At 35.0% G+C, this 20,524-nt stretch overlaps 1 protein-coding gene across 5 annotated transcripts in view; it reads right to left on the reverse strand.

The window, feature by feature from the left end:
* LOC143232783 (diacylglycerol kinase beta-like) overlaps positions 1-18,286 on the reverse strand; it is a 234,384-nt gene extending 216,098 nt beyond the window's left edge. For 3 of the 5 annotated variants that reach the window (XM_076468636.1, XM_076468628.1, XM_076468626.1), the window contains exon 1: positions 17,896-18,029. The gene's annotated coding sequence lies outside the window, so the exon portion shown is untranslated. Of the gene's footprint in view, positions 1-17,895 lie in introns of all 5 variants that reach the window. The other 2 variants (XM_076468635.1, XM_076468631.1) reach the window with 2 other exon arrangements.
* Positions 18,287-20,524: the final 2,238 nt, after the last annotated feature.

Here is a 20,524-nt window from a genome sequence, read left to right on the forward strand (position 1 = left end):
CCACACAAGGTGTGAATCTGAACAAATCACTCCCTTTGTATGTAAGCAACGACGTACCTCAGGGATACAGCACATTAGAACTCTCGAAATGCTTGTATTCGCTTTAATACACCTAAGTCCACCTAAAGTGGTCAAAATAACAATACTGTATAGATTACCAGAAGATTTTGTCCTCATTTCCTCACCAAGATGTTTTTTCACTTGATTCAATATTTTATCTGATGACTAAAAGAAACAAGACGCATTTTTATGAAGCTAGTTAGGTGTGCACTTTATAGAGCTGGAAAAAATGCAAACCAGTCTTTGTCATATTTGTAAAATGTACGAGGTAGCCAACGACATATTAAAATGTCCATTATCGTCTGTCAAAATAATATAAGATCTAAAGGCTTGACAATAATAGCTGCCAAGATCTCGTCTCTATAACACACATCATTCTTACTCGTACACAGATGACTGCATCCTTCGAAACTGATGACTCACCACACCACCAGAGAACCAAAGCTGTCTGGTTCGGTCACAGTGAAGTCAACGACAACCACATTGGAAGAGAAAATAGAATCTAATGATCCTTGACTGATTTTTAAAATATTTATATATATATATATATATATATGTGTGTGTGTGTGTGTGTGTGTGTGTGTGTGTGTGTGAACAACCTTACTGTACATTATAATACATACCGATAAATTGTGTGCTTTTTAACGTTTTTTAACTGTTCAAACAAAATAAATTTCTGTGTTGTAAATTTTGTTCCAGCAACCAAGTACAGACACGTGTATGTAATCAAATTACGTGACCGTAACGAAATGCATAACATTACAAAAGAATAAGGGGAAATGTCTGACGTTCAAAGTGAGACACAGAGCTCCAGTATAGGAAACATTAAAGTTATCTGACTGGTAATGAGTGGGGCAAAATAATAGTATCAAACCTGCTGATTTTTGACATTTATAAACTTGTTGAGCATTTAGAAATTATTAGCTACTGATGAAAGTCAATTTATGTCTATAATTGGATCAAAGTTATATACTAAATTTAAGTCTATAACTGGATCAAAGTTCAAAGTAAAACACAAAGTGTGAATGACAAAAATGATGGTCACACGCAGTTTGATGTTGCTCCTCTCAAAAATCACCAAATTTTTTTTCATATTATTCCATCCATTTCTACCTTGTTTTCTTATTTTTTGGTGCTCCCATTCTTACTTACTATTCTTCTCATTCAAATAAAATGTTTACACTTGTCTCATAGCTTGTTTTGGTAATAAGTCTCGAGAGTCAGTGGGTGGATTATAGGCTTAACCCTTCTCGTAGCTTTTCTTAGAGCTATTTCTCGACATTTCCTGACTTTTGCTGATATCGTTGATGTAGTTTTCTTCCATCTAGCTAGGGCGGAAGTTTTTCCTTTGTCTGAATTACTGGCTGAGACTTGTTTCACATATTCAGCATTGCTTTTTCTATCCTTATTTCTATTCTTGAAGTAATGCTCTCTCCGCTGGAACAAAGACTATTCAAGATTATCAACATAAAATTTTCTCGTTTTGTTTCCTTCAAAGGCATATTTCAGAAATTGCACTATTTAAGAGCAACTTTAGATGTTAATAGGTCACACTGGGTGTGAAAACAATGCAAAGGTAAATTATACAATTTATATTATTATTTTTGGCTTGAGTCAAGAGAGCTCAAGCAAAACTGTGTCATACTTTGACAGTAGTAGATTTCATCCTCACATGAGACATTTATGTCTTAAGCACCGGATGCTATGATAGAATTACTTTGTCCTTCACGGAACCCTCGAGTATAGAAGTGAAAACTTTGCTTTCAAAGGCTAGATCATAGTTAGAACCTAGATGTAAATAATCTATGTAGTCCACGATTTTCTTTTTATCTCGCCGATACAGTTGTAGGCTTTTCACCTAGTGCGTGTGTTTAAGCAATGGTGTACTTATACGTGATATGAGAGCCAGTTGTTACTTTCTAATTCACAGAGCGTGCCCGTAATCACAGAATATAGATACTAATGTATTGTTAACTCGCTAGTAATGTTTCTAAATGGTTATAATTATTACCAAGGTTATAAGTGATTTAATCATATGCATTTAGATTTGCATAAGGTAAAGGCACAAGAGAGATATGCCTTTCCGACAACGTTAGTCAGTCAGTCATTCAGTCAGATTGACAAATTTGTGGTTTTGTGAATTCTTTGTTTTTCCTTTACCGATTTTTTCAAATGCTTTTGAGACTTGTTACGTTGCAGTTGTTTTGTTTACTATTCAACAGTGTGTGTAAAACGCTTATAAAGTTTAGATTACTCGTTATTTGCAATGTTTGAGTTTTTAATTGACATGCACATATTGCACATCTGGCTCACTTCTATTGTACATACTAATGTACTTATGACATCTCATGTGTCAAGCTGTTTCAAAGTTACACTTTCAGAGCCGTTTAATGGATTTGTTAAGGAGGATTAGATTACGTTTTTCCTATACTAATATCAGTTTATTCAACAAACGATAGCACAAGAAACAAATCAATAGTGTTATACCATATTATTTCTTTGGCATAACATTCATAAACAGTATTGGTTAAAATCTCTAATATGTCTATATTTGTTAATTCAAATTTTTCATAACCATATGTTTTTATTATAGATTATTTTGAAATGGTTGCTTAGTAAGTGGATTTAGGACTAATTTAAACCTTCTAAGCTTTTCGAACCTCGTGAGATACTGGTTTTTACAGACGAAAATTTCGTTAATAGCGAGAGAAACCAATGGATAAACTAATGCATTCTAACCATTATAAACAAGAACGTAAGAACAGTATATTAAATCAAACATCTTTATTACTTTGTTAATTTTTAGTTCTGATCTATGTGTATACAGGTAGCTAGCTTGCTTTGATCAGAAGTTATTTTAAACTAGTCTCGTGAATTTTAAAATTAATTAGGTGTGTAAAAGTAACTAGGTATGAGGGTCAAACTGTCTGGATTACTTTGTCGAAGCCCGGTATGGCCAGATAGGGAGCTCACCTCGAAATTTCAAAGTCAAAATCCATGTCATCAAACATTCAGCCGTGGAGGTATTATAATGCTACAATCAATCCCACTAATAGTTCGTAAATGAGGTAGCCCAAGAGTTCGTGGTGGATTGTGATGATTAGCTGCCTTCTCTCCTAGTTTTACACTGTTAAATTAGGGGCGGCTAGTGCAGATAGCCCTTGTGTAGCTTTGGGGGAAATTCAAAACAAACAAACAAATGATTTGTCGTTATCATACTTGCAAGTGAACTTTGATTTCATGGCTTTCTTGTAATATCAGTTGTACAGTTAGTAATTTATTAAAACACATGCAATGATGGAATACAAACTTACCAGAACTATAATGTTATTAAGTAACGCTTGCGAACTATTGTATTCCTAATAACATTATAGTCTTCTAACGATCTTTATTCAAAAGTATGAGTCACTCGAGATGTAAGTGGTAGATTTATGGACTCATAATGCTAAAACCTTAGGTTCGATTCCACACAGTGAACAGAGCACAGTCTATTGTATGACTTTGTGCTTAACAAACATTCAGAAATATGATAAACTACGCTTCTTGTAATTTAGTAGAATAGAAACTATCATTGAAGAAATAGAAATTGTACTCTCGCAAGTTTGAGAGAACCTTTAATATAATCCTCACGTTAACTAATCCAATGTGGTACTCACTTTTTACGTATTCGTTAACCAGAAAAAGAAAGGAGTTTCACTTTAAAATCACTCTAGTTTTTCAACTTTTATATATCTTCTTCAGACATCTCGGTTTTTTACAGAGACAATCAAAACGAGAAATACCTTCGAAAAACTGTCTCGATAATAACTAGGCCTAAATAAAGCACAATTTTTTCATTGTTATGAAGCTCTGAACTTGATTAACGAGGTGGTACTTCACTCTAATGAGTGGTGCTATAAGATTTCTGGTATTTCAATAAAAATATTCGACAAATTGATAGCCGCGACCTGTGAAAATCAGTACCACGCCCTAAAATAAATTGTCGTCACGAACAAAGACACGCGATCAAGAAAAAGGCCTACGATTCACCTATTCTTTAATTCTGTGATAAGGTAATACATGGAACGTATGTCACATACTTTCATTTTAAAATTAAACATTCATATATCAAAAATAGTGCTGTGAATATACAAAATAAAAACAGATGCCTCTATCATAAAAATACCACAATAAACTAGCTGTTCAACCTTCGCTCTTTTTCTTGCTTGTTGAATTGTCATTTAAAACATTTTTGATATCGTTTCATTAAACTGAAATAGAATGATTAAAAGTTAGGAGCATTAAAAGGCATTAAAGCATTAAACTGTTCTTCCTATATTAAACGGCCCAGCATGGCCAGGTGGTTAAGGGCCGGGGTTCGTATCCCCATCACACCAAACATGCTCACTCTTTCAGCTGTGGGAGCGTTATAATGTGACGGTCAATCCAACACAAAGACAGGCCCGGTATGGCCAGATGTTTAAGGCACTCGACTCGTAATCCAAGGGTCGCGGGTCCGAATCCCTGTCACATCAAACATGCTCGCCATTTCAGCCGTTGGGGTGTTATAATGTGACGATCAATCTCACTATTCGTTGGTAAAAGAGTAGCCCAAGAGCTGGCCAGTGGATGGTGATAACTACCTTGCCTTCCCTCGAGTCTTACATTGCTAAACTAGGGACGGCTAGCGCAGATAGCCCTGGTGTAGTTTTGCGCGTAATTTAAAACAAACAAACCTATATTAAAAATATATTACAGCGCAGTTACAACACCTCGTGGCTTTACGTTACAGGAATTTATTTATTTACTTCTATGAAACCAAGAATCAATTAATGAAGTTTTGTAATAATACCTAATAACAAATACCATAGTATAACGCTAGGATATTTTAATTAATCGGTGTGTTTTTGTGCTGTTACCATCACAGTAAAACTGACAATATTTTAATAAATCTTTCTCTACTGGCTCTGTACTACTGGTTAAAAATAAAAATAACCTAATAGTACGTTTAGTACATACCCTGCGCGTTACACACCACTGCAAATGGCATCTTCCATCAATGCCAAAGCTCCTCAAAACACTATTTACGTCAGTCACTTGCAGTATATTAATCAGTATAGTATACAACTGCCGATAAGGCTGCTCGCTCCTTTCTATGTGTATTACATTCCCAACTGACTTGATCAACTCTGATATAAAGTGAAAGTATTAGTTGGAAGTGGCGTGTGACTCATGAGATGTAGGTTCGAGATGCTACTCTGTTTTTATTATTGAAAAGCTGTAGTATAAAGCCAATAAATAAAGATCTGTTTAAAAATATTATCAGTCTTAGTGGGACGTAATGTCACAGAACTAAAGATCATAGGTTGATAATGCTTTTACTGTCAACAATGGCACTTAAAATATTGTACTTCTCAAATAATTATTCTAAACACGTGTATTGTTTGAGCCAGTACGCGAAGGTTGTGGCAAGACATCTACACTCACGTAAAAGTCTGTAATTTATACATTACCAATGTATAAAATATTTAATTATTAATTGAAAAATACATTTGTTCCAACCATTTCTTAGTAAGATTGAATGTGATCACTGAATTGAAGGAATTGTACTTTAAGTAATGACTGAAAATGTGATTATGTTTTAACCGACTACACCGAGTGAAAAATACATCTATATTTAGGTTTATTCAGGTGTTTCGCTTGTTGTTACACCATCCTTATAAACCTGATGTTGAAAGGTCATATACTTGTGCTAATCCTCTGCTTTAAACACGAATTACACACATGCACACACTGCAACGATTATTCAGTAAGACTTATATTTGGTAACCTCACTTTCTGTGTCATACCTTATTGGAATGGAGTGCAACCGCACTAGAAGTGATGATACAAAACCTTGTACAAGTTAGTACGAGTTGGCTTTATTTCCCTTAAATATAAATATAATGCGAGTTATCATTAACATAGATAATCTCAGGATTGTAAAATGCAACACTGGGACCTTGATCTGACTTAATATTACATTAATCGTAATATGGACTTTGTCAGGAATAGATGCGTTTTAAATTTATCCTGTTCTGCATGGGAAGCCTTTTGAAGTCTTCTAACAGACTGGAAGCCGTACAGTAAATCAAAACTTACAATTACATTGCACGAATAGAGAATTTGTCTTATTTGTAAACTTGTGTTCACTAAATTCTTTACAAAATATTTCTGTATTCTGCGTTTTACGGACACTTGATGCGTTTTGACATATCAGTGCACTGGGATTCCACATTGGTCTAATAATGCAGATGCTCCTCAGTGACACAAAGGGGATTATAATACTAAAAGTCGAGGTTTCCACCCACTTTCAGCTTTATCTTTAACAATAAATAAACAAAACAATGCAAATATGTGAAATTCAATTACGTGAAGAATTTTATTTTCGGAGCACGCGTTATACAGAGATTTGTTTTGGTTTGTTTTACATTTCGCGCAAAGCTGTCCCTAATTTGTCAGTGTAAGACTAGGGAAAGGCAGCTAGTCATCACCACCCACCGCCAACTCTTGGACAACTGTTTTACCAACGAATAGTGGGATTGATCCTCACATAATAACGCCCCAACAGCTGAAAAAGCGAGTATGTTATCAAATACATATTCTGTTTCTTTTATATCTTTAATTCGACATAATTTAAATTATTTAAATTCGACTTCAGCGAGGATACGTTTGGCCTAATTTACAGAGAGGGGTTTTCCATTTTTCTTGTTTTGTATTTTATGTGGGTGGGTGCTGGTTAGTTACTAAAACACACATCCAAAGTGTTTTTGTTTGCTTTTCACATTTGCTTATATAAAAGCACGCGAGATCATGTCAGGTCGATGGTTACGATGCTCGACTTACAACTTGCGGGTTTGAATCTCTGTCATCCAAAATATTTTTGCCCTTTCAACTGTGGGATCTTTATAATGTTATGGTAAGTCCCACTATTCGTTGGCAGAAGAATAGTCTAAGAGTTGGCTGTACGTAGTGAAGACCAGCTGCCTTTCCCCCAGCTTTTTACTGCTATATTAGGGACGACTTGCGCAGATAGCTCTCGTGTAGCTTTACATAAAAATCAAAGCAAAATATAAAATAAAAGCATTACCCTCTTCTACAGTACAAAAATATTAGATCAAATGAAAGCCGTGACTTTCGCTTGTACAGTGACCTCTAAAATCTAAAGCTTTTAAATAATAATATCACTGAATCTTCCTTTTTCTGACAACTACATTTTATAATCCTCACTTTAAATGCGTTGGATTTAAAACGTCTTTTTTTGCGTTATGTTTCATAGTAAATGCTAAAGAAAAGTTGGACTTTGGTTATTTGTTAACGGCTTTCGTAAAACTGCATTCTTGTCTTTTGAGGTCAGCACTTTGAAACATTGTTCCTAAGGCAGTTTGTAATGATATTAATAAAGTCATTAATTAAGTTATAAAGATAACCCTCGGTATGCTTTTATTTCTAGAACAAGATAAGTTTAAAATACGGTTATAGATATATATATATGTATAGAAATGCATATTTGTTTGTTGTTAATTGCAAAGCTATACAATGGGCTGTCTATGCTGTGTCAACCATCGGGTATTGAAACCAGGTTTTAAAGGTTAAAAGACTTCAGAATTACCGCTGAGCCACTGGAGGTCATATATATACACAAAGAGATGTACACGAGTTATGATGCAAGTTGCATATCCAATCACCTTTATTCTATTTCACCATATCAAGTCCAGCAACACCATAGCCAAAAGAGACACCTACAAAACAGATCTGTTAGCCGAATACTGCACAATTTCCTTTTCAAACACTGACTCTCCCACTTTAATGTAAACTCAAACAAGATGTCGACAATCACGTTGACTCCAATTCCGATCTTTTTCATCTGAAGTTTCCAATTAACACAAACGCACAAACATCACTGAGCGACCATGATTCGTTTACTAGAAAAATTTCCATAGGTAAACATCAAATCACTAAAAAACTCCCCTCAAGGGCATGACGGTATCCGCAATATTATTTTCAAGAACGCATTACCCAACCTTTTCTTTCACCTTCAAAAATTAATGAATTTATCTTTTCTATCAGGCTACCACCCAGATTCTCGGAAAAAATCCAATAATCACAGTAATACTTAAAGTTATCACTAATCAATAATCACAGTAATACCTAAAGCTAACACTAATCAACAATCACAGTAATACCTAAAGCTAACACTAATCAACAATCACAGTAATACCTAAAGCTAACACTAATAACTCAAATCCAGATAACTTTAGACATATTAGTCTTCTCAGCTGCCTGAGTAAACTCTTGGAACTAATCATCACCAACAGCTTGCTGTGAAAACAATAATTTCATCCCCAACATACAGAACTCCTCTCGTAAAGGCAGACAAACAATAGATCAACTAACAAGATTTACAGAATAATTCACAGAGCTTTTAATAACAATCAAGCGACTCTTGTTGCTTTCCTTGGTATCATGAAAATATTCGATTCTGTGTGGCGTAATATCCTTAGGTATCACCGACACGACAAGAAAGTTAATGTTACAATCCCTAAATAGATATTTAATTTTCTTACATATAAAACAGCTGCTGTTAAAGTTAACAGTACTGTATCTAAAACTTTCAATATCTCTGCAGGTGTACCACAAAAATCCATTGTGTCGCCACTACTTTGTCAGTAACATACCTTTTACTGAACATACCATACACATTTTTTTCACAGTATGCAGATGATACTGCTGTTTGGAGCACCTTGCGAAACTCCCTAATAGCCGCCACAAGAATACAAAAATCTCTAGATACCATTATCAAATGGTGTAATGATTGGAGAGTAACTCTAAACCTTTTTAAAACAAGTGTCATTTTCCGGCGTAGCCTCAATAAACATTTTTAAAATGTTAAAAAGGCCAAAATCAAGCTCCATAACAATGATATAAAAATAAGCCCATCAGCCAAGTTTCTCAGTATTACTTTCGACGCTCGTCTCACATGGGTTGAGCATTTCAAACCCATAAACAAGTCCATAAGTCAGCGAACTTCTCACCTAAACATCATTGCAGGAATTAATAAATGGTATAAACCTCACACGCTTATTAAAATTTATTTAGCACATATTCATCTCCCAATAGAATATGGGTGTCAAATCACCTTTAACTGTTCAAACAGAATCAAAAACAAGATTCAAATACAACAGAATAGAGCTCTAAGACTAGCTGTGAGACTTCCCAAATATACCCCGCCAGGTTATCTACATATAATATGCAAAACTGAAACAATTAATGAAAGACCATCTTCCCTAGCACTTAAATACTATAATAAAGCAGATAAACGAAACTTCCTAACGGCTGCTCTACACACTTGACAAGTTCACAATATAATACATATCTATCCCTGAAACAATCATAAACACAATCAAGTGACATTAATAATTTCTTCATGTTTTCCTTTGCAGCTCTGAGCACGGAACAGGTAGACTATTTAGCGCCTGTCCTGTAAAAGTGGGTTTTCTCGGGGTCCTCCTGTTTCCCCCCACATCTAGCTCACCGGCTTATTGAATTGATTCTAGCCACAGCTTTGGATTTATAGATCCCTACCACCAGATGGCTCCGCTATACGTCCGTTGATCTTTTCTTCTCCTCATCACCTCCTACGCATTAAGAAAGTTGTCATCATCGTCAATAGCCCTGAAATTCACCCATCATACGTTCACCTGTTTTCGTGGTAGACACTCACCTGATAATTGAATCAGCACATTCTAATCATTAAAACTTTTCGAAATTTCTTCATCATATTCGCGTGCGGGACAAAGGGGGATAATAATATCCCTGATCACCCCAGTTTGGGAGAGTGAAAAACCTTTTCTTAAACTAAATACCTGCTACGGCTTTTGTATTTTTGTGATCTAGTTTAAAATGGTGATCTACAAATGTAGATGTCATCTAAAACGGGCCCCTTCTGGGAGAATTACATTGCAGGACTTTTCGACGCAAAGTTTGTTGTTCTGGGATAATAAAAGGACTTAAGGCATGAAATATTAGCGTTTCGAATACATAATGTTGAACTGTACCTGTAAAACAAAGAAAGGCGTGATTCTAGCAGAAACAAAACGAATACTCTACAACCATCTACTAGTCACACATTGGAGGTAGTAAATAGATTTAAACAGCTCGTCAACAAACGTGGGCAATTAAACAACTCTGTATTGAAGATAAAATAAGAACCTTCTTTAAACTCTAAATAAAATAGTTCATCGTATGTAGGCTCACAAAAGTGATCCAAGAGCTGCTTTAACAAATATGATAGAGGTCACGTAACTGTAAAAAAAAAAAAAAGACTAACTATTGAAAGCTATGCTATACTTGGCACATTACAAATTAAAGCATATTGCCACATTTGATGAAACATATCTTCCTAACTTTCTGTAAAAACCCGACATGGTATTATCATCTTATAGGTGATTAATGTTTTCCAAAATGGTTCAGAGAAAGTCGTGAAAAATTTTCCAAGGAATTTATCTTTCACTGCAGCTTACAGCTGTAATGGTGAGTTAAACATTCGGGGAGTCGATAAAAATGCCCAGGTGAATTCTGCACATTACTAATGTAACGTTTAACATCACTATACCTTAAAAAAATACCATTTTCATACACGTTGGATGCCAATAAGATAAGTGTCCATTAAGACAACATATCTATGTGCACGTCCAAGTCAATATTCTAGTTTCTTCGTGAGACGCTAGCATATATAGAAATTCATGTCATTTGCAGACACCACTAAAGGACTTCTGCACCTCTTACTAGTTCAAACCTCTTGGAACTCCTCATCCACACACGACTAATGAATATTATAGAGCAAGATGGGCGACTCTCACAACAGTATATTGAACAAAAAAACTTGATGTTGTAGTCTATAACTAGAACCATCACACGTGTATAGAATGAGTGATAGGCTGAAATATAACTTACATTTCTAATTTTCAGCAGGAATATTCCCTTTGAAAATATCACGTTACTCTAACCAACCAAAACTTTCAATTTGTTTTACTTGTTATCTTGGAGACATAAATTACCATTTCTAAACTGTGTTTTGTACATTTTAAAACAGTGCATCAACCAACAAACTAATAAAAACACGTAATATGTAATGAAGTACACACTGAGCACAAAATCAACTAATGTTACAAAACATCTTTACAAAACGCTAGTGAAGAACAGTTAACATAATATAACTATACATATTTTACATAACAAGCTGTTCTTATATTAATTTCTGCAAAGTCATGATCTGTTCGAAAGTCAGTGGATTTCTTAGTGTGCAATTGATTACAAATTGTGCAAGCGTAAAAATATATGTACATTTAAAACTTACCGTATATACGTTCGAGTGGATAAAAATTCAAAAACCATATTTAAGATTATAAAATTACATTCCAAAGTTGATAAAAATATGTATTTATTAAAATTTTAGACTTTTTATCATCTATTACTAGACCTGTGCAATGATAAGTTAAAATAAACTATGCATTTAAAATAAAACCCTTAGGAAAAGTCAATATCTTAAGCAACTTTTGTAAGTACGGTAGTTAAATTGCTTGTTTCTTGAATTTCGCGCAAAGCTACACCAGGCCTATCTGCGCAAGCCGTCCCTAATTTTAGAGTGTAAGCCTAGAAGGAAGGCAGCTAGTCATCACCACCCACCGCTAACTCTTGGATTTCTCTTTTATCAACGAAAAGTGGGATTGGCTGTCACACTATAACGCCCTCATGACTGAAAGGGAGAGCATGTTTGGTGTGACGGGTATTCGCGGTAGTTAAATACTAAATTAATCAAGTATAAGAGCAGATTGTTTCAGTGAAATCTTGAATATCATACCTATGCCTGATCAGAAGAAATATTCGAGGTTGTTATAAATTCATATTGATCTTATAATACCAAGCACAAAGTTCTCAACCTCTTCTCGTTTCTCAGAGTCTAGTCTCATTTCACCAAAAATACATTTTTGCACTCTTTGGACATGCTTATAAAAACCTGAGTGGACATATAAAGATATATATTTTATCAAGTACCACAAATTTTCGTTTGTTTTTAATCATATTTTAATCATATCATGTTACATGATGGAATATCTCTACAGTGCCCATCACGGGTATCGAAACCAGGTTTTGAGTGTTGTAAGACTCCACAGTTACCAAGCAGCGACTGGGACGCACTACAAAACTTTAGTTTTTTTATACTATACAATTGTGTAATACAGCATGAACAAAAAAAATCACTAAAGCCACTCCAACATAGTGCTTTACTTTATAAAAACTGCAAAAAACGTTATGTTAAAGTATTATAATAATTAGAACTTAGACAATGGAGGTAGCTTTTTGAATGTATGATCTGCAATAAATAGCATGTCATAATTAAACGCATAAAATAAATTTAAGAGGATTATGATTGGTGAATGCATTTACTCCCCAAGGTAAGTAAAACATAATAAGAAAAGTAAAACTTCCCTTGTACAATTCACTGTTTTATTATAATTAACTTATTATTTGGGCGTTATAATATTACGGTCAATTCCACTATTCGTTGGTAAAAGAGTAGCCCGAGAGTTGGGAATGGATGCTGATGACTAGCTGCCTTCCTTCTAGTCTCACACTATGGACGCCTAGCGCAGATAGTACTCGTGTAGTTTTACGCTAAATTAAAAAAATAAAAAGCTACACAATAAACCATCGAACTTGCCATTGAGCCAAAGAAAACGATGTGATACTGAATTACTTTAAGTGGTCTTTAAGGTAAAATACAAAACCAAACATTTTGCACATGGCTTTACTAAAATACCTCATGAAAATATTAGTTTACTTGACTTTGTGTAATATTAGTTCTGAAACGGAATATACGGTTTTGTGAACATTGCTTCAAAACACTGTGAAAGATATATATGTTGGTATATATGTTTTCACAATAGGCTACCGAAAAAGATAAAAAGAATGGTTTTGGTTTATATTCTACCTTTTTTATCTATATTACGGTATTAGGCATAATATTTTAATTCTTGGACATAACAAACCAAACAATCAACACGTGGTTGATCTATTTTGCCTTTAACTATACATTGACTGAAATTTAAAATGTTATTCATTAGGTACTACATGACAAACAAAGACGTTTTGATACCTGTCCCTTTAATTAGCATACAAAAAAACATTAGCAGAAGAAACATTCCCACGCTGTTGTAGACCACTTCCATGTTCCATTGTTTTATATAAAAATACATATAAAAGGACTTTGACGAGCTTGTTATATGAAACATTGTCAACCAGTGTGTAATCTTGCTTGAGTTCCAAATTAAACCTTAGTCATTTCTTCACACAAAAATCTCCATAACCATTCCAAAAACAATTCATCTTTACTTCGTCTGTTTGTAACATTCTTTCTTCATATTTTTATGATTCCTTCCTCACAAAGTTTCAACGCTTGGCGATGTTCACGTGTACAATATTAGCCTTTCTGGTTGCAACATGTTCCATTTGCATCGATCTCTTTTTTTTTTTTTTAATTTCGCGCAAAGCTACACGAGGGCTGTCTGCGCTAGCTGTCCCTAATTTAGCAGTGTAAAATTAACTAGAGGGAAGGCAGCTAGTCATCACCCCCCACCGCCAACTCTTGGGCTACTCTTTTACCAACGAATAATGGGAATTGACCGTCACATTATATGGCCCCCACGCCTGAAAGGGCGAGTATATTTGGTGCGACAGGGATAAGAACCCGGGACCATCTGATTACGAGTCAAGTGCCTTAACCACCTGGCCATGCCGGGCCTGATCTCTTTCAACTGTCTTCGAATAATTGTTATTGTTGAATCGTATTCCATGCATATCCTATATTTCCGAAATCGATTTAATGTTGAAATGTTCTGAATGACATTATCTTTCAATTTAAATACTTTTACTGCACTTCCTCTTAATGGACTTTAAACTCCAAAATGCGGTAAAATAATGAAATTATTCCGTATCGCACACTTCGAATCCCTAAGTCTAAGATATTTATACCGTTGAGTTTTCTTTCCATGATACGAAACAGCAATTCGGGCTCGATTTATTTTCATCTAAGTTTCAACCTTTTTGAAACTCGGTAATTACTTGGGCCGCGTTATCATTTTATCACCCATTTAAAGCAACAGAATCAATTGAAACAATTATGTGTTGAAGATTTACAAATGAAATATATATATCATCATGAAAACAAGTATCATTGAGTTAACCACCCTCTTAAACCACAGTTAATGTTCCTCAATAGTCAATGTGCACTGATGTCGTGATAATGTTGAGGAAGTGAACGAATGTATTTGTTAGAATCACAATATAATGTGTGGAGACACTCCAGACTATATTTTGCTACCAATAATTGCTCTTCTTTTGGGTCTTTCATAATAAATTACTATGTTTTATTATTATTATTGTTGTTTTGAATTCAGCACAAAGCTACACAATGGGCTCTCTGTGCTCTGCCCACCACAGGTATCGAAACCCGATTTTTAGTGTTATAAGTTCGCAGACATACCGCTGAGCCACTGAGGGGCATTTTTATTATTAGACTCAGACTCTTGACAGGTACTGTATAATATTTGTATACAGTTAGTTAGATAGCGACAAAAACATTTAGAGATAATTCCAAAACCGTTGTCAATTCACTTAAATATCGCAAAGTTTAATGCGGTGTTTGATTTACACCAGAAATGTTTTAAGTCGTTTCGCGTGACAAAGTATCCGTATTGAGTAAAATGGACGTTAGATGTTCCTGATTAGATGCAACGTTGTCAGTCAGCAAGTCCAGAAGTTGCTCTTCGAGAGTGAATAATCTATCATCTTTATATCACTAACTGAAATACCCTCCGAAAACTCTTTACCATTAAACTGTTCGAAACAAGTGGCTTTGGCCGTGAAAAGACTGAAGTGTAATTATATATAAATGTAGAAAATTTCAAGTAACACTTGGAGGGAAAGAGCTCAACATTATATGTCAATAATACAGAAATGAGTGGCCACTTATTCAAATCGTACCAACACAGCTACATCAAAATTAAATTAATGAATGAAAACAAGTATTCAAGTTTACTGTTGATAATAACCTCAAAAACATTAAAGTCATGAAAAGTTGTAATTGAATATTAAGTAAACTCAATACAAGCCACCTAAAAACAAGCCAAAGCGAGGCGTGAAACAAAATTATTACAGTTCAACTATATAAATGAAACTAGAGTCATAATGATAACTATTCTTACACATCAAAAACCTAAAACCCCTCACTGGCCAGAATTTGGGTTCTGATACCCGTGGTGAACAGAGCATAGGTAGCCAATTGTGATGCTTTGTGCTTAACTTCAAAAAACAAACAAAAACCTGAAAGATCAAATAGTGATATTTATTTAAAAATAAACACACGGGTCCCCTAGTAGCACAGCAGCATGTCTGCGAACTTACAACGCTATAATCTGAGTTTCGATGCCAGTGGTGGACAGAGCACAAATAGCCCGTTGTGTGGCTTTGTACTTAATTTCAAACAAACAAGCAAAACACATTCCTAAAACCCTAAAATGTTTTAAAACCTGAATTAAAACATAAGTCCTAAAAATATCGCTTTTTTATTTCGGTAAAAACAATATTAAAACTTTGAAAACTAATATCCAATTCCAAAATAAAAGTATTATGTCTAGTGTTGTAATACCGATGCAAGTGTAACATGCATGCCAAAACAACTTTTTTCTTTTGCGAACCTGTTACGGAAATTTTAACTTTGAAATAGAAGAAAAAGGGATCATCTCCTTGTCACAAACTTTATTATTGATGGTTGGTTAATCACTCATTCATTATGAAATATTGTTACATTGTGTAGCTTTGTGCTTAATTCTAAACAAACAAACAAATACTTCTTAAAAGTATTAACAGTATCTTAATTTGAAAATAATGTTTCACTGTTTTTAAATCAAATGGCTCAATTTACTTTAACTTCAACCACCTTTGCAGCTATTAAAAGAAAATAATATTATAAAGAGCTAACACCACATTTTAGAATTACATAATTTATACAAATTGACTGTATGTTCGTCCTCTCTCTAATATAACGCTAGGTACTTGTGTAAATCTTATCAGCCAAGTATTCTACATAATAATAATCTGAAAGTATCTGCTCCATATTGCAAATGCATGAGCTTGAATTCTTTATATCCAAATGCTATATATGGAATGTCCCGTAGTATCAGCCCAAGTCACTAAGTAAAGTATATTCTACTCTTAGTACTTTATGCGGTTTATCAGATAGCGTGAGTGCCTACCTACGTTTATCTGTTACTAACTGGAAGATTCCAGATATATGTCGTAACTCCAACTACAGCTTATGAAAGTTTCATATATATTTACAGAAATATTAATATTTATTTTAGTCGAGTTTAATGTTAATTACTCTTGGTCAGGTTTATTCAGGCCTGGATTAGAAATGTTCGTTAGATCCACATTGACAAAGGTGATGTTTGGGTTCGTTATGTTTGTTTTTCTAGATTTTACTCATATATCTCATGAAACCATTCGTTTACCTTGAAGTGTGGCTGGAAAATTATAAACTCTTGGCGTATGGTCTACGCCAGTGTTTGGTTGAGAGGACGTACAAGGGGAACTTCCCCCTGAAGTACAGTATTTTCTGTTTTGACGAATTTTAATTTCAGTTCAATCCCCCCTGCTTCACATCTCCCAGTGGAAAGGTTTGTATTCAGCACTTCAGATCCTTGTTTCTTATATTACCAGTAAATACTGTAGGCGTGATAGGTGGACATGGAGGTTTCCCAGAACATGGAAAAGGAGGATTAGATCTGAATGCCGAACTCCTATGTCGCTCCCTAGGGACTTTAAAAGTATATGTTAAGTTTGAACTTTGAGATCGGTCGAAAACTGGAGAGATAAAAGTTGGAATTACAAACAGACAGTGCCTCTCCCAGGGAGGAGTATGGATGACCAAACCGAACGCAGTCTCCCATATGACAATTTCCGAGAGGTCCCCTGGATGATTGATAAAGTTGGCTGAGATCGGTTAAAACCTGAAAAGTGGGCACACTCCTACTTTATACACAATATATCATTTAGTAAAATGTTTTATTTGTATGAGTTCAAGATTCTGTAGTTTATTTAACTCGAAACATTTTAATTGCGTGTAATTTGAACTACATCATAAACACATTAACAAGTGCTGCAAACAGAGGTGTTGTGAAATTACGCAAGAAGGATTGTTTGTTTGTTTTTTGAATTTCGCGCAAAGCTACACGTCACTAATTTAGCAGTGAGGGAACTAGAGGGAAAGCAGCTAGTCATTACCACCCACCGCCAACTCTTACCAACAAACAGTGGAATTGACTATTACATTATAACTCCACCACGGCTGAAAGGGCAAGCATATTTAGTGTGACAAGGATTCGAATCCGCGACCCTCGGATTACAAGTCGAGTGCCTTAAGCACCTGGTCATGTCGGGCCATTAGTGAAGTAAATAGTAGAAAAGAATGTGTGTGTTTTGCTTTCTGAATCTGTACGATAAAATAAATAAAAAATTAACAGCGAAAAAAATAGATAAATAACAATTTTACTTATATCATCAAAATTAAAAATTTATGGCTTTCTCTTTTACCAGCTTGTAGTTTTTTTCTTATTTGTTATTCTATCGAAAAATATTTTCTTAAATGGTAATTACTATATGTTACTCATATAATTAGTACACATTTTTATACACGATTAAACGTTACACAGTATTCTTACATTTTAACTCTAAGATTCTAAAATAATCGCCTACCCTTTGATGCTTTACATAGACAATGTGAAATTCCACACAAACTCGAAAGGAACAGAAAACAAGCACGTGCTCAATGTTCCACCAGCTAAACTTATTCTTCGTACTGCTAATAACACACTTTAGCTCACCTCGACAGAGGGCAGCACAGGCCAGAACTCTGTGACGTGACATGTATAGAGTAACCTTGGGCTTCATTTGTTGTTTTCTGCCATTTAAATACTTGAAAACATCACTGTGCATTTTGTTGTAAATAACTTCTTGATTTTTAAACATACATGCTAACCAAATTCATTAGTATGTCTAATCTTGAAGTTCTGACAGCATTATCCTGGTAAAAATTATATGAAGTTACTTCTTTAACGTTCACATATCTGTATGGTATGTCTTCGTGAATATTGATTGCAGTCTTACCCGGATGAAAACGCTTGAACTGCTACCTTCGAAATGTTAATAGCACATGATCGGAAGTTAATTATAATAATTAAAAATAAGTATTATTATGTAAATGAAAAGTTAATTGGCATAAAAATATATGTACAATTATATTAGAATAAATTACACTATGTAACAAAATTTTTACTTTTTCTTGTTTCTGGACAAATAGTGTTATTTCCAAATTGCTTATGCCTAAAGTAAATGGAAAAGACCTATTTTTCTCTTCAAAATTTGTTTTCATGGATAATGAAATTTTCGAATTTACCTATTTTCCAGTACATTCCAGGTAGTTTCAGTGTTAAGTAACTGATAGAGAATCTTCTCGAACTTACAAAAATTTTTAAGAACGTTCTAAAATGTTGTAGAAGCCTCAAAGCTGTGCTGCTCCATAAAGGAAATGAGTATCCGTCCCTTCCCCTGGCACCTCAAAGAGGAATACAACAGCGTCAAGACCTTGCTAGAAGCCTTGAAGTATGATGACTAAGTTGGGAGGTTATCGGAGACTTCAAAATGATGGCATTCTTGATGGGTCTCCAAAGAGGCTTTACCAAGTTTCCCTGTTATCTTTGCCTTTGGGACAGCAGGGACACCGCAGCGGAATACAACAAGAAGCACTGGCCACAACGGACCAAGTTCTCTGTAGGGAGGCACAATGTTAAGTGTGAGCCACTAGTGGACTTCCAGAAGGTGTTGTTCCCATCATTGTACATAAAATTGGGTCTTATGAAACAATTTGTCACAGCTCTTGATAAGGAGTCTGCAGCCTTCAAGTACCTTCAAGACTTCTTCCCTAAGCTGTCTGAGATTGTTTGTTTGTTTTGAATTTCGCACAAAGCTACTGGAGGGCTATCTCTGCTAGCCGTCCCTAATTTAGCAGTGTAAGACTAGAGGGAAGGCAGCTAGTCATCACCACCCACCGCCAACTCTTGGGCTACTCTTTTACCAACGAATAGTGGGATTGACCGTCACATTATAACGCCCCCACGGCTGAAAGGGCGAGCATGTTTGGCGCGACGGGGATGCGAACCCGCGACCCTCAGATTACGAGTTGCACGCCTTAACGCGCTTGACCATGCCGGGCCACTGTCTGATTCTGGAGTGCACAGAATTTTCCAAGAAGCTCAGTTGGAAGGAAAAAAAAGCTTGGGGCAGCTTTGTCGCAGTGGTTCAGGGCTTCTTGGCCAATCAAAAGGCCGAAAATTATGTGGAACTGGTTGAGGGTATGGTGAATAACTATGGCAAAAGGGGCTACAGGATGTCCTTGAAAGTTAATATGCTTGACGCTCATCTTGATAAATTCAAGGAGAACATGGGAGCATACTCAGAAGATCATAGAAGAAGATCAGAAGAGCATAAATCATAACGTCTTTCATCTTCTAGCATAAAACAAGAATTATTTTACACAGCAAAATATTGGTTTAAAGTATTCGAATCAAGTGCCCATCCCCTTTCTCATTGGCTTACTCTACACCGCAGTATCTCAATGCGGATATTTTATTTGGGTGCTTCACACAGATAAACTAGTAACTTTACTGTATCTTCGTCTTTTTTAATGAGTTACTCGCTTTTCCAGGCTTAGTCATTATTCTTCATAATTTCTCCTTTGTGTAATCTTTTCCAATAAAAGATATTGGCAGTTGTTTACCAGTCATGATCAACTTTAATTATTAGTTTCTTCAGTTACCTCATGACAACCACAAGCATTATGTCAATCCCCTTCAAGAGACTACAGCACTTTTTTTCATCGTTATCATTCACCTGTAACTCATGTAAGATATTGGAATAGAACTTTTGGATGTTTTGTAAGATTAGTGAAACTAATAAATTTCATTTATGAGTACTAACCTAAAATTTCGCCGTTAATATGTTTTAACCAGTGAATTTTTCTACAACCACCCTTGAGGTTTACTGTAAAACAAGTCAAGATTAACATTCACTGTTGCAAATGTTTTAGAATGCTATGACATCAGTGACTTGTTTAAGCCAATAAAAACAGTACCAAATTAGTATGCTAAATATTATAAGCTGTCTTTTTCGAAGTATATGTATTTGCGTACTATCGGTGTAAATAAGTTTAAATGTTTGGTACTTTACAAATTACGGATATAATTAAGCCATGACGGGGGAAGCGGTATCCAAGCGTTTACAAACATTTACCAACTTTAATCGTTAAGCTCGATATTTGTATTACAAC

Source organism: Tachypleus tridentatus, chromosome 11 (assembly GCF_004210375.1).
Source record: "Tachypleus tridentatus isolate NWPU-2018 chromosome 11, ASM421037v1, whole genome shotgun sequence".
Taxonomy (NCBI): domain Eukaryota; kingdom Metazoa; phylum Arthropoda; class Merostomata; order Xiphosura; family Limulidae; genus Tachypleus; species Tachypleus tridentatus.